At 41.8% G+C, this 16,439-nt stretch overlaps 1 protein-coding gene across 1 annotated transcript in view; it reads right to left on the bottom strand.

The window, feature by feature from the left end:
- The window catches only part of LOC308512414 (centriole and centriolar satellite protein OFD1-like), a gene marked incomplete at both ends in the record, with an annotated part of 32,899 nt that overhangs the window by 15,374 nt on the left and 1,086 nt on the right, over positions 1–16,439 (bottom strand). The gene's annotated exons all lie outside the window — the stretch shown is intronic.

A 16,439-nucleotide genomic window follows, 5' to 3' on the forward strand; every position in this document is an offset into this window, starting at 1 on the left:
TCAGCAAAGAAACATCAATCCTAAATGACTCACTAGATCAGATGGAATTAATTGACATCTTCAGAACATTTCACCCCAAAGCCACAGAATATACATTCTCCTCAACTGCACATTTGTCATCTTCAAAGATAGAGCATGTACTGGGTCACAGATAAAGTCTCTTCAAATTCAAGAAAATTGAAATCATATCCAGCATCTTCTCAGACCACAAACGCATAAAACTGGAAATCAACTACAACAAAAACAATCCAAGAAAATCAAACACATGGAGACTAAATAGCATGCTATTAAGCAACGACTGGGTTACCAGAGAGATCAAAGAAGAAATAAAAAACATCATGGCAACAAACAAAAATGAAAACACAACAATCCAAAACCTATGGGACACAGTGAAAGAACTCTTGAGAGGGAAGTTCACAGCTCTACAAGCCTACTGCAAGAAACAAGAAACAATGAGAATAAATGACCTAACTCTACAACGCAAAGAGTTAGAAAGAGAGCAACAAAAAAAGCCCACTCTAAGCAGAAGGAAGGAAATAACAAAGATCAGAGCGGAGATAAACAACACAGAGACCAAAAAAAACAATACAAAAGATCAACAAAAACAAGATCTGGTTCTTTGAAAGGATAAACAAGATTGATACACCTCTAGCCAGGCTCACCAAGAAACAAAGAGAGAGGACCCAAGTAAACAAAATCAGGAATGATATAGGAGAAATAACAACAGACCCCATAGAAATACAAAGGATTGTTAGAAAATACTATGAACTCTACTCCAACACACTAGACAACCTGGAGGAAATGGACATATTCCTAGAAAAATACAACATTCCAAAACTTAATCAGGAAGAATCTAAAAATTTCAATAGGCCAATAACTATGGAGGAAATCGAAGCAGTAATCAAAAAGCTTCCAGCAAACAAAAGCCCAGGGCCAGACGGCTTCACAGGGCAGTTTTACCAAACATTGAAGGAAGAACTAAACCTATCCTCCTCAGACTATGTCAAAAAATCCAAGAGGAAGGAACACTTCCCAGCTCATTCTATGAAGCCAGCATCACCCTAACACCAAAACCAGATAAAGACAACACAATGAAAGAGAATTATAGGCCAATATCCCTCAAGAACATAGATGCCAAAATCCTCAACAAAATCCTAGCAAATCGGATCCAGCAGTACATCAAAAAGATCATACACCATGACTAAGTAGGATTTATCCCAGGGATGAAAGGATGGTACAATATCCACAAATCAATAAATGTGATACATCACGTAAACAAATTGAGAGAAAAAAACCGTTTAATCATATCAATTGATGCGGAAAAAGCATTTGACTAAATCCAACACTCTTTCTTGATAAAAACTCTCAGCAAGATAGGAATTGAGGGATCATACCTCAACATAATAAAAGCCATATATGACAAACCAATAGCCAACATCATAATCAATGGGCAAAAACTAAAATCATTCCCCTTAAAATCAGGAACAAGACAGGGATGCCCCCTCTCACCACTCCAGTTCAATACAGTACTGGAAGTACTAGCCATTGCAATCAGACAAGAAGAAATAAGAGGCATCCAGATTGGAAAAGAAGAAGTAAAACTGTCCTTATTTGCAGATGACATGATACTGTACATACAGAACCCAAAAGACTCCATCAAAAAATTATTAGACTTAATAAATGAATTCAGCAATGTAGCAGGATACAAAATTAATGCTAAGAAATCCATGGCATTTCTTTACACCAAAAGTGAACTTACCGAGAGTGAAACTACAAAAGCAATCCCATTTACCATTGAACCAAAAAGATTAAAATACCTAGGAATAAACTTAACTAAGGAGGTAAAAGACTTATATGCAAAAAACTACAGGACACTGAAAACAGAGGTAGAGGAAGACAGAAACAGATGGAAGAACACACCGTGTTCATGGATGGGTAGAATCAACATCATCAAAATGTCCATACTACCCAAAGGAATCTATAGATTCAATGCAATCCCCATTAAATTACCAATGGCATATTTCACAAATCTAGAACGAACGTTCCAAAAATTCATCTGGAATAAAAAAAAGATCCCGAATAGCTGCAGCAATCCCGATAAAGAAGAACAAAGCAGGTGGGATCTCAATACCAGATCTCAAACTGTATTACAAAGCCACTGTTCTTAAAACAGCTTGGTACTGGCACAAGAACAGACATATAGGTCAATGGAATAGAATAGAGACCCCAGAAATCGACACAAACCACTATGCCCAATTAATATTCGACAAAGGAGGCAAGAGCATACAATGGAGTCAAGACAGTCTCTTCAATAAATGCTGTTGGGAAAATTAGACAGATACATGCAAAAAGATGAAACTAGACCACCAACTCACACCATACACAAAATTAAACTCAAAATGGATAAAAACTTCAATGTAAGATGGGAAACCATAAAAATACTAGAGGAATCCACAGGCAGCGAAATTGCAAACATATGCCCAAGGAATTTCCTCTCTGATAATGCTCCTAGGGCAATGGAGACTAAAGAGGAAATAAACAAATTGGACTACATCAAAATAAAAAGCTTTTGCACAGCAACGGAAACCATCAACAAAACAACAAGAAGACCCACTGTATGGGAGAACATATTTGCCAATGATACCACCGACAGGGGTTTAATTTCCAACATTTACAGGGGTCTCATGTAACTTAACAAAAGGAAGATGAACAATCCAATAAAAAAAATGGGCAACGGACCTAGATAGACACTTTTCGAAAGAGGACATACAGAAGGCCGAAAGACATATGAAAACATGCTCAAAGTCACTAATTATAGGAGAGATACAAATCAAAACGACAACGCGTTATCATCTCACACCTGTCAGAATGGCTATCATCAAAAAATCAACAAACAAGTGTTGGAGAGGATGTGGAGAAAAAGGAACCCTTCTGCACTGCTGGTGGGAATACAGACTGGTGCAGCCACTGTGGAGAACAGTATGTAGCCACCTCAAAAAACTAAAAACGGAACTCCCATTTGACCCAGTGATCCCACTAGTAGGAATATATCCCAAGAAACCAGAAACACCAATCAGAAAGGATATATGCACCCCTATGTTCATAGCAGCACAATTCACCATAGCTAAGATTTGGAAACAGCCTAAGAGCCCATCAGCAGATGAGTGGATTAGAAAACTGTGGTACATATACACAATGGAATACTATGCTGCAGTAAAAAAGAAGGAACTCTTGCCTTTTGCAACAGCATGGGTGGAACTGGAGAGCATTATGCTAAGTGAAATAAGTCAGTCAGAGAAAGATAAATACCACATGATCTCACTCATTTGTGGATTATAGAGAACAACATAGACTGATGAAAAGGGACAGATCCAAAGACTGAGAAACAGCAATCAGGCTATCAATCCCCAGAAGGAAAGTAGGGGAGGGCGGGGGTAAGGTGAAGAGATCAACCGAAGGACTTGTATACATGTATATAAGCCAAACCAATGGACATGGACAACAGGGGGATGGGAGCATGAGTGTGCGGGGAGGTTGGGGAGGCTGGGGATAATGGGGGGGGAAGAGGACACATTTGTAATACCTTACCTAATAAAAAAACAAAACAAAAAGATAGACAGTGCAATAGTGCTCGACGAGACATTCTGTGTGTCAGATAATTGATTACAGCACCATATATTTGTTGGTTATACGTACTGTTTTTGAATTGTTTTGCAACAGGAGTCAGTGCAACAACACTGCAAAAAGTTAATAGGTAAGAAAACTATCAACCTTTCATAAAAAATGCCGTCATTTATATTTATTTTTGCAGCCTTGCGATGGAGAATCAAAAAAATAAAAAAGCAAGATTGAATGATAAGGGAAGTGGAAGTAGCAGTAGCCGACCCTTAAAAAGACATATGCACCGAGATGTACGGGATTGTCAACAGAAACAACAATTCATTGTGCATAGTGTTTAATGAAACAGTAGTAAGCAGAATGTGGAATGTAAAGAGACATTTTGAAACTAATCATTGTCAGTTCTTGAAAAAAAGTATTGATGAGAGGAAGGAATGCATTTCTAGGCAGCTACACCTCTATAAAAGTCAATCAAATTCCATCATTAAATTTGTAAGATGCTCTACAAATTTAATATCAGCAAGTTACTATATTGCTCTCTCCATAGCTCAGCATGGAAAAAACCCTCAGTGACAGAGAATTTAGTAAGGAAACATTTCTAAGAGGTGCACCAGCTCTATTTCACGATATGAAAAAAAAGATGATGTTATTAAAAGAATTTCTAAGTTACCACTCAGTAGAAATACTATCAAAGGCAGAATAGCTCTCATAGCCAGTTAGCCTGGAGGCCAAATCACCCCCGGTATTGCCGACAACAATCAAGGCTTAACTACAACAAGATTGCGCACAAAGACCACTAGGGGGTGCACCAAGAAAAGATAAAAAAATGCGGAGACAAAGAAATAGGACGCAAATGTCAGAAATGGAAGATATAGAGCTCAAAACCACACTTTTAAGGTCTCTCAAGAACTGTCTAGAAGCTGCCGATAAATTTAGTAAGGCCCTCGAAAAGACTGGTGAGACCGCCGATAAATGTAGTGAGATCCTCAAGAAATCTAATGAGACCCTCGATGTTGTGATAAAGAACCAACTAGAAATTAAGCATACACTGACTGAAATAAAGAATACTATACAGACACCCAACAGCAGACCAGAGGAGCGCAAGAATCAAGTCAAAGATTCGAAATGCGAAGAAGCAAAGAACACCCAACTGGAAAAGCAAAAAGAAAAAAGAATCCGAAAATACGAAGATAGTGTAAGGAGCCTCTGGGACAGTTTCAAGCGTACCAACATCAGAATTATAGGGGTGCCAGAAGATGAGAGAGACCAAGATATTGAAAATCTATTTGAAGAAATAATGACAGAAAACTTCCCCCACCTGGTGAAAGAAATAGACTTACAGGTCCAGGAAGCGCAGAGAACCCCAAACAAAAGGAATCCAAAGGGGACCACACCAAGACACATCATAATTAAAATGCCAAGAGCAAAAGACAAAGAGAGAATCTTTAAGCAGCAAGAGAAAGAAACTCAGTTACCTACAAGGGAATACCCATACGACTGTCAGTTCATTTCTCAACAGAAACTTTGCAGGCCAGAAGGGAGTGGCAAGAAATACTCAAAGTGATGAATACCAAGAACCTACAACCAAGATTACTTTATCCAGCAAAGCTATCATTCAGAACTGAAGGTCAGATGAAGAGCTTCATAGATAAGGAAAAGCTAAAGGAGTTCATCACCACCAAACCAGTATTATATGAGATGCTGAAAGGTATCCTTTAAGAACAGGAAGAAGAAGAAAAAGGTAAAGATACAAATTATGAACAACAAACATGCATCTATCAACAAGTGAATCTAAGAATCAAGTGAATAAGTAATCTGGTGATCATAATAGAATCAGGGACATAGAAAAAAAAATCATACACCTATGGGTGAGGACAGTAGGGGGTGGGGGTAAGGGCAGAGGGTGGGGTGGGAACTGGGTGGCAGGGAGCTATGGGGGGAAAATAGAGGAACAACTGTAATAATCTGAACAATAAAGATTTAATTTTAAAAAAAGGTAGAATAACAGATCTTGGCAAAAACGTACAAAGTCAATAAAAAAAAGACTTAAATAGATGTAAATATTTTTTGATTTCTCTTGATGAAACTACTGATGTCACATCATATGCTCGGTTGGCCATTATTGCTAGATATTCTGATGGTCTCACTATGAGAGAAGAGTTGATAAAGTTAGAATAAGTGCCAATGAGTACATCAGGAAACCAAATATGTAAAGTTGTTATAAAAACATTCAGTGTCCTAAACATTGATATCTCTAAAATTGTGTCAGTCACGACAGACGGGGCACCAAAGATGGTGGGAAAAAAGTGGGATTCCTGAAATTGTTTATGGAAGCTATTAGACATCCACTTGCACCTTTTCATTGCATTATCCATCAGGAGGTGTTGTGTGCCAAATCGGGATTCTCTGAATTGAATGATTTAATGTCAGCTGTAACAAAAATTGTGAATTTTATAGCTTCTCGACCCCTTCACAAGCGAGAATTTTCTGTACTTTTACAGGAAGTTGATTCAACCTACAGTGGACTACTGATGTTCAATCGTGTGAGATGGCTAAGTCAAGGAAAACTACTTGAGCGATTTGTGGAGTGCTTTGAAGAAATTATGGTATTTATTGAGAATAAGGATCTGGCAAACTTTCCTCAGATCAATGATCATAAGTGGGTCAGCAATTTGATGTTTTTTACAGATCTCTCTGTTCATATGAATGAACTGAACTTAAAATTACAAGGTTTTGGCAAAAATATTGACGTTATGTTTGGATACATCAAATCTTTTGAAAGTAAACTTAAAATTTTCAAGCGAGATATTGAAACTAAAACTCGTATTTTCCTCAGATGAAAAAGTATTTCGAGAAGGCTACTACAAGTGTAATGGAGTCTATACTTATGTACCAGAATATAGTAAACACGTTCTTTGAACAGTTCAGCGAAAGATTCAACCAATTTAGAAGCCTAGAACAGACCATTAAAATAATTAAGTATCTGGATGTAGTTTACAGTACTTTGGAATTGAATAATTTCCAATGGATGCAAATTGATGATTTAGAGATGCAACTTGCAGATTTTCAAGGTAGCATTTGGACTCGTGTTTGCTGACTTAAGGTCGAAACTTGAAAATCTGGAACGAAATCGTTTGAAACATGAAGAGTGCAACTATGAAGAAGAAATTTTGAGTGCTTGGAACAGAGTTCCTGACACTTTTAGCAATACAAAAAATCTAGCGATGGCTTTGCTAACAATTTTTTCATCAACATATTTTTGTGAGACTTTGTTCTCAGCATTAAATAATATTAAAATGAACAAAAGGAACCGGCTAACATGATGTTAGTGGCGCTTGCTTGGCTTTGAAGTGCACCAAGTATGAACCTGCAATCGAAGAATTTGCAGACAAACTTCAGCACCAAAAAAGTCACTAATTTCTAGTTTTCGTACCATTTGATTATCATTGTTTTTTTTTTTTAATTTTTAATTTTTTATTTATTTATTTATTTATTTAATTTTAATTTATTGCTTAAAGTATTCCAAAGGGTATTACATATGTGTCCATTTTATTCCCCCGCCCTAGACAGTCCCCTAGCCTCCCCTATCCCCCAATGTCTTATGTCCACTGGTTATGCTTATATGCATGCATACAAGTCCTTTAGTTGATCTCTTACCCCCCTACCTCCTGCCCCCCAACCCTCCCCGGCCTTCCCGCTGCAGTTTGACAATCTGTTTGAGGCAGGCCTGCCTCTGTATCTATTATTGTTCAAAAGTTTATAATGGTCTCTATTATCCATGAATGAGTGAGATCATGTGGTATTTTTCCTTCATTGACTGGCTTATTTCACTTAGCATAATGCTCTCCAGTTCCATCCATGACGTTGCAAATGGTAATGATTATCATTGTTTTTATTATTATTTTTTCTTAAATGTACATTGTTTTTCTGTTTTTGTTCATTTTATACATATTTTTGGTTGATTTTTCTTTGTTAAATGGCATTTAAATATATAAAATAAATATCAAAAATATAAATCTTTTTTTATTATGGTTGCAAATATCAAAAAAAATATATGAATATTTCTATATGTGACATGGCACCAGAGTTAAGTTAGGGTTTTTCAAAATTTTTGACACGCCAAGCTCAAAACGTTCACCATCACTGCTCTAGGTCCTCAACTGTTCCAGCAAATGTCTCATCTCACCCCTGGACTTTTAGCAAATCTACAAGCAGCTGCAGGAAGGAGCCATCCAGTAAATGATTTTAAAATATTGCCTTCTGGTGCTTTTGAATTCTCTCAAGGAACATCTTTTCCCAAGAAGGCTTCCGATCTTGCTTGACAAGCTCTCCAACATCATTCCCAAACCACTAACTCCTCAGACTTTCCTTTCTCTTCCATTTTACTTTGTACTACTTCAGTATTTTTAAAATGCTTCAACTGCAAATTGACTACAAATCATTGTAAATAATAATACTAAACAATTAGTAACAAATTCTCCATGTTTAAGTTCAATATTCTTTAATTATACAGGGTATCCCCCCCCAAAATGTATACACACTCTAACAGCCGATAGCTCAATTGTGAAAATGTTGTTTAATATACACTGCCTTTATAATTATTCAAGGTGTGTTTATATATTTTTGTGACACCCTATATTTATAGTTTAATTCATCTTTGGTCTCATTAACTGTTCCTGTAAAACTCATTCAAAAGGCAAAAAGAAACAACAGCAAGTGGAAAGAAAAATAATAACATGCACAAGAGTATATATCATATTAACTATATAATAAAAGCCATATATGCAAATTGTCCCCTTCACCGGGAGTTCAAGCAGGGGCGGGGCTGGCCAACCACCTGCAGCCCGTCCCCTGAGACCAGCCCCACCTGGCAGCAGGTGGCCAGGGAAAGGGAGGCCCCACCAGCAGGTAGCTACTAGGGAACCTACACATGCACTGGGCCTCTAGTTTATTAAAGATTCTAGATATTTTCCTATATACCTAAGATTAAGAATGAAAAGATAAGCAAAAATATCACTTTTGTTAACAGCAACAAGATAAACTTACCCTTTCATGCATTTCTGCCTGAAGCTGCTGTTCTAGTTCTCTCTTATATTCATTTAACTTTATTTCTAAAGTTCCTAATGTTGGATGCTGAGGGTAAGCACCTGAAAACTGATCATCAATATGTTGAAGCTTCTCAGCTATTAAAAAAACACAAACAGGGCAGAGGACTCAGGGTAGGTGAGCAAGAAGTCTGTTCAAAAGCAAAGAGTACAGGGATACGGACAGGGGGCATCTGCAATTTACTCTGAACCAATTCAAAAAATTGAGATAGATTACTGGATGAACAGAAAGTGATCAAGCAAACATAATACAAACTTACTGGTGAACTGTAAAACTTTCAACTTTTTTGAATGCTGGAAAATTTCCATCATAAAAGTCAGGGGAAAAGAAAGCAAAACGTAGGTCAGAAAACAATGGCATCTTTTTCCAGTCTCCAAGTGCCAAAGAGTTCTTTTATGGTCTTTGGTGAAAGCTGAGTCACATGTTCAAAACACTGATCTTAAAATGAATCAGAGATTCTTAGTTTTAAGTCTTCCATTTTACAGAGGACACAGGTGCCCACACAGTGTAGGTGACTCCCAGAGGGCTTAGCAACTGCACAACGGCATAACTGGGACAAAAGCCAGGTCTGCTATTCCTCTCATTCCAGTGCTCTCTGCAGCAGACCCGAAGCCCTCAAACCAAATGTGGATTAGAATCAAACATTAACAGAGTGCAAAACCCACACGAGAGTGCAATCTCAATCATGTAAACACCAGTGCCCACTAAAAAGTATGCACAGGAAAAAAAGACTGGCAGAATCAGATTAAGATATTTGAATTTATTGTCTAACAAGTTATTGCTTTTAATGAGTAAGGAGGAGCCAGGATTAATCACAGTATTTTAGCCACCTGTTTCCCTTCTGAGCATACGCCTAAAGGCAGGATGGTACTGTATGTAGAAAGGCTGTCCCATGGAAAAGGATCTGGATCATGGACCAGAAAACTTGGACTCCAGTATCACTTTTCCTTCATCTGGTGACCTTGGTTTCCTCAACTATAACATGAAGTGACGGGCCACTGACTTCTCTAGTTTTCCGCAATGCAAATAGTCTAGGATCTTCTCACGTTAATGGCTATACGATAAAGTTAGATGAGTCACAGGGAAGAGCCTGCCAGTTGAGGGGTTGACCCAACAAACAAGAACATGGGCCTTTGCATCCACCTGGTGATCACAGAGGGAGGGGCAGCACTGAAGGTAGGACTGTGCTGACACAATGGGAAATGAGCACTCCACCTGCACACAGTTTAGGAACACACACAACATAGGAAAGCAGATCTTTTTCTTCATTCAAAAAGAAAATAGAAACCTGGAATCAGGAAAAAAGCCTGAAATTACCAAGAGAGTCTTTGCTAGGCAAAATTGCACTTGTCTGAGGGTCCATGTCACAAGTCTCTTTAGCCTGATGATATTCTGCCATTTCTTTTAAAAACTCCACGAGAAAACCTAAAAAACACAATGTACATAGTTTTGTCTCACAACTTTCATTCAACCATTACTCAGTCACTTTATAAATTTTGGACTTATAACATTATCCTGTTGTACGTTATATATCTCTTAAGAATAATTTCTAAAGGAAGTCCTTCCTAAGCATGATACAAAAATCTAGAAGTGATAAAGAGAAATATTTAATAACATAAAAATTAAGAACTTATATATGGCATGAAATAAAGTCAAAAGACAAATGATACACTGGAAGAAAATATTTGCTATAATGAGGAGAAAGCACACTAACTTTCATAATATTAAAGAGATCTAATAAATCAGTAAGACAATTTAATGTCGATAAACAAAATCCTAAGAAAATGCAAATTAATACTAAAACAAAGAGGTCCTATTTTCCCAATAAGACTGCTAAGATTAAAACTCTGATCATACTTGAAGTGCTGGCAAGAAAGCGGGGAAGTCGGCAGGTTCAATCACTCAGGAGGGAAATTTGTTAGTGTTTGTGTATTCAAAAAGACATGTGTTCTTTAACCTAGTCTTTTCACCTCTAGGAATTCACACAGCTACACTTCCACAGGGAAACAAAGAATGTACACTGCACACCGCTTCTAATGGCAAAACCCAAACAATAAAACAACAAAATCTCAATCAACAGGTGCTTAATTAACTATGCTCTTCATGATTAATTCATTTAAATATATAATACTAGAGGCCCGGTGCACAAAATTCATGCACGGGGTAGGGGGAAAGAGTGGGGTAAGGGAGTGGTGAGGGAGGATCCCTCAGCCTGGCCTGCACCCTCTCCAAATCAGGACCCCTCGGGGAATGTCCAACTGCCAGGAATGGGTCTAAACCGGCAGTCCAATATCCATCTCCCAATCTGGAACCGCTGGCTCCTATCCGCTCACCTGCCTGCCTGATTGCCCCAACTGCTCTCCCCTGCTTGCCTGATTGCCCCTAATTGCCTCTGCCTCGGCCCTCACCAACATGGCTTTGTCCAGAAGGATGTCTGGAAGACATCCAGTCTGATTAGAGTATTACCCTTATATTAGTACTAGAGGCCCGGTGCACAAAAATTTGTGCACTTGGGGCGGGGGGTGGGGGGGAAGACGGGATGCCTCAGCCCGGCCTGTGCCCTCTCGCAGTCTGGGACCCCTTGGGAAATAACAACCTGCTGGCTTAGGCCTGCTCCCGGGTGGCAGAGGGCAGGCCCAATCCCTAGGTGCAGTCCCTGGTCCTGCTCAGAGCAGGGCCGATTGGGGGGTTGGGGCACCACCCCACGTCACACTCAAGGCAGGTCTGATGGGGAAGTTGCGGCGCCACCCCCTGTCACGCACAGAGCCGGGACAATCAGGGGGTTTGGGCGCTGCCCCCTGTCACGCACAGAGCAGGGCCCTAATCTGTGTGTGACAGGGTAGAGCCATAACCTCCCCATTGGCCCTGCCCTGAGTGTGACAGTGGCAGCGCCCCAACCCCCACATGGGCCCTGCTCTGCATGTGACGGGGTGGAGCCGCAACCTCTCCATCAGCCCTGCCCTGAGTGTGACAGGGGGCAGCACCCCAACCCCCCAATCGGCCCTACCCTGAGCGTTACTGAGGGTGGCATCACAACCCCCTGATCGGCCCTGCTCTGTGTATGATGGGGGGAGCTCCCCAATCCCCCGATCGGCCCTGCTCTGTGCATGACAGGGGGGAGCTCCCTAACCCCCTGATGGGCCCTGCTCTGTGTGTTGACAGGGTACGGAGCCCCAACCCCCCTGATGGGCCCTGCTCTGAGAGTGACAGGGGGCAGCGCCCCAAGCCCCCAATCGGCCCTACCCTGAGCGTGACTGGAGGTGGCATCACAACCTTCTGATCTGCCCTGCTCTGTGCATGACAGGGGGCAGCGCCCCAACTCCCCTGTCTGCCCTGCTCTGAGCCCGACCAGGAGCTGCGGTGCAGGCATCTAGGGATTGGGCCTGCCCTCTGCCACCCGGGAGTGGGCCTAAGCCAGCAGGTCGTAATCTCCCGAGGGGTCCCAGACTGTGAGAGGACACAAGTGGGGCTGAGGGGCACCCCAACCCCCGCCAGTGCACAAATTTTTGTGCATCCGACCTCTAGTAACTATGTAATTGACTATTGCTCAGGCAAACTTAAATACAGCATATTTAAGTTTCAAGTTTTTCAAATACTAACACTGTTCAAGATTTCTTAAAACTTCTGAATAAGAAACTTTTGGACAACTACAGCTAATAGAAAGAGAATTAAAACATAGGGACAACATAAAGAGTGCACCCTAATGTTAATTATGGATTTTAGGTGACAATGATGACACCATGTAGGCTCATTGACTGTAAAAATGTTGATCATGGGGAAGGCTGTGCATGAAGGAGGAGGAGACATACAGAAACTCTCCGTTCTGTTCAATTTTGCTATGAAGCTGCTCTAAAATATTAAGTCAATTTAAAAAATATATGGAAAGTTTGCTATATCTGCCTTTAAGATAAAATGTAACTAATATGTTCAAAGGCAATGGTGTAGGAATACAGTTAAAATAATTAAGAAGTGGTAAACATATGTTTTAATACTTGAGGATTAAAACAGGTTTCAAAAAAATTAATGTATTCTTTATTTCTCTTATCTAAAGAGCACATTTTAGAGATCTAGATTTACTGCCCTGTGTTGCCATCTTGAAATCCTGTGACCTTAAGCAAATTACCCACTTCTGCAGACTCTGGTTTCTCATGTGGGACACAGGTATACCTGCCTATTAAGAGGGCGCTCCTGCCCTGGCTGGCTTGGCTCAGTGAATAGAGCGTTGGCCTGGGGACTGACGGGTCCGGGTTCGATTCCAGTCAAGGGCACATGCCCAAGTTGTGGGCTCAATCCACAGTAGGGGGGCATGCGGGAAGCAGCCAATCAATGATTCTCTCTCATCATTGATATTTCTCTCTCTCTCTCCCTCTCCCTTCCTCTCTGAAATCAATAAAATATGTTTTAAAAAGAAGAGGGCACTCCCTTCCACTGAAATGGTGGAGGACTTCCACTCAATACAGGGTGCATCAATTCGTGAATGACCTGCTTTCTCAGTTGTGTCTAGCTCAATGACAAAAAAGAAAAAAACAAACAAAAAAAAAAAACAAATGGGAACAAACTTTCAGGTTTGCTGCACTAGGAATACACAGATTTGCCACACAAATTAGAATCGTTTTATTAGAATCGTTTTATTTAGGCCTGCTCCCGGGTGGCAGAGGGCAGGCCCAATCCCTAGGGGCAGTCCCTGGTCCGGCTCAGAGCAGGGCTGATTTGGGAGTTGGGGCGCCGCCCCCTGTCATGCACAAAGCAGGGTGGATTGGGAGGTTGTGATGCCACCCTCAGTCATGCTCAGGGTAGGGCCGATTGGGGGGTTGGGGCACCGCCCCCCGTCACACTCAAGGCAGGTCTGATGGGGGAGTTGTTTTAGATCCATGGCCAAAAGTTAGTACTACTCTGCTGCACACTTTGTCTTACTCTATGAGATAAGCAGCCCATGGATTCTGGCCAGAGAAGCTGTTTTCACCTGCTTCCAAGTGAATTGCTGCTTAGTCAGAACACATGAAGACTCTAACTATCTTCCCTATGAGTCCATTTCAGCAGTCTTTGATTCAGATAGCATGTATAAGAGAAAATTCTGTTGCTTCCTCAACTCTCTGTGGATTGATGAAGAATATGAAAATAATATTGGAAGAAATATTGGGTGCTGGTTTCGATTCTGGTCAAGGGCACATGTCCAGGTTGCAGGACACCACCTCCAGTTGAGGGTGTGCAGGAGGCAGCTGATCAATGATTCTCTCTCATCATTCATTTTTCTATCTCTCTCTCCCTCTCCCTTCCTCTCTGAAATCAATAAAAATATATTTTTAAAAATGCACTTCCATATATATTATTTACATCTCAAGGCACTGTGAAATACAGTAATTTTCCCACATTTTATAAATATGAAAACTTAGGTTCAAAGTGGGTAATTTTCTTCAAGGTTATAATGTGTTAGTTTTCCTTTGAGTTTTAAGAAAACCTCTAAATTAACTGAACTACTGAATATTGTCCTAATCTACTTTGCATATAATCTGGAAACATATTAATTGAGCAGAGCTCAAGACCATGTTGCCTATATCCACGCAACGTATTCATATCAATACTATACAAGCAGGAAACAAATAGAGTTGCTATACCTCTATCTTCTATCCTACACCTGAAAAGAACAAGAGTATATAACTACAAGTTCAGAACAGTACTTACACATCAAAAATCCTATAGTACAAAAGACATTTATACTGAGAAGAATACACATGCTCTGCCAAAGAGCCTTAAAAAAATGCTTTGCCCTAACCCAGTGGTCAGCAAACTCATTAGTCAACAGAGCCAAATATCAACAGTACAACGATTGAAGTTTCTTTTGAGAGCCAAACTTTTTAAACTTAAACTATATAGGTACGTACATTGTTATTAACGTAACTAGGGGCCCGGTGCACGAAATTCGTGCTCTGGGTGTGTGTGTGGGGGGAGAGTGTCCCTCAGCCCAGCCAGCTCCCTCTCACATACTGGGAGCCCTCAGGCGTTGACCCCCATCACCCTCCGATTGCCTGATCGGCCCCTTGCCCAGGCCTGACGCCTCTGCCAGAGGTGTCAGGCTTGGACAGGGGACCCCTATTGCCCCCCGATCACTGGCTCTGGCCCCCGCCCAGGCCTGAGGCCTCTGGCCCAGGAATAATGCCTGGACAGGGGACCCCCATCTCCCTCTGATCGCTTGCTCCACCCCCCGCCCAGGCCTGACGCCTCAGCCAGAGGAGTTGACCCTCATCACCCTCCGATCACAAATCACCGGATCGGCCCCTTGACCAGGCCTGAGGCCTCCGGCAGAGGTGTCAGGCCTGGGAAGGGGAACCCCAGCTCCCCACGGTTGCAGGCTCCGCCCCTGCCCAGGCCTAACGCCACTGGCCTAGGCGTCCGTCCCGGGCAGCGGGGACCTGCAGTGGCAGCGGGGGGCGCCGTGATCGTGGGCTTCGCATTAGGCCCAGGCAAGGGACCCCTAGCTCCCGGGACTACCAGCTTTGACCGTGCCCAGCTCCCATTGCTGGCTCTGTAGGGTCCCAAGACCCCCGGTGTATCCGACGGAAGAGGCGACAGCCCCAAGTCAAGCGCGGAGACCAGAACTTGATGCAAAAGCAAGAGGTTTCTTTTATTACAAGCGCGGCGCAGGGACTCGCAGCCAGACAGGCAGCAACCCGAGGGAAGTGCTGGCTGACCGGAGTCCTGAGCAAGGGCAAAGCATGAGCTTATAAAGGCAAAAACCACACGCAGGTGGCCTGGAAAGCAGGAATTTGGTTTAACAATCACCTCATAATTCATTTCTCACAAGGACAACCTATGTTTGTAATCGACTCATTTCCCAAGGACAGCAGGAATCCGAGCTATCAGTTAACCCATAACTTATCTCTTACAAGGACAGGCTTGGTTTCGTAGCTGACTCTAGCTGACTCACTTTCCTGGGGGGGGGGGGGGCCTCGGGTGGTCTGTCTTGCATTAACCGACCCCGGGAGGAGATAACATAACTTTGCTGTGACTAAACCTGAGCACCAGGGTTTACGGAGAAGGTCAGCTGGAACACAGGAGGAGGGAGAGGCTTTCCTCTCAACCTTGTATTTGCTGGAAGATTTAGTTAAGGAGGGGGAGTGGAGGTTTCAGCGGCCTTGGTCCTTTCATTCCCCCCTTTTCTTGTGGGGAGTTTCAATCATGGAACTACAGATTTTCCTCTAAGGACACAGGCTGATACTGTTGTTGGAGGACCATTACCTGAACCGCACTGATCCGGTCCCGAATGAAAGTGACCAGACGGTTCAGTATGCATGGCCCAAACGTTAGAAGGAGGAGAAGAATGATTATAGGCCCCATCAGGGAGGAGATTAAGGTTGTGAACCAAGGTGAGCTGTTAAACCATCCTTCAAACCAGCCCTGTTTGGCTTCTCGCTCTCTTCTGCGAGCTTCTAACCTTTCCCTGAGTTTCAACATGGAATCCTTTATCACCCCTGAATGATCAGCATAGAAACAGCATTGCTCCTTGAGAGCTGCACACAGCCCTCCCTCTTTTAAGAACAGAAGATCAAGTCCTCTCCTATTTTGTAGGACTACTTCAGACAGGGACGTTAAAGACTCCTCAAGCTTAGTAATAGAGTGTTCTACATGTTTGAGGTCCTCATCTATGGCAATCCTAAATTCTTCAGTGTAAGTGGGGCCTTTAATGAGGGCTGTTGCTCCCGTCCCTACCCCTGCCG

The sequence above is a fragment of the Myotis nattereri genome (assembly GCF_964212035.1).
Source record: "Myotis nattereri genome assembly, chromosome: Y".
Classification (NCBI taxonomy): domain Eukaryota; kingdom Metazoa; phylum Chordata; class Mammalia; order Chiroptera; family Vespertilionidae; genus Myotis; species Myotis nattereri.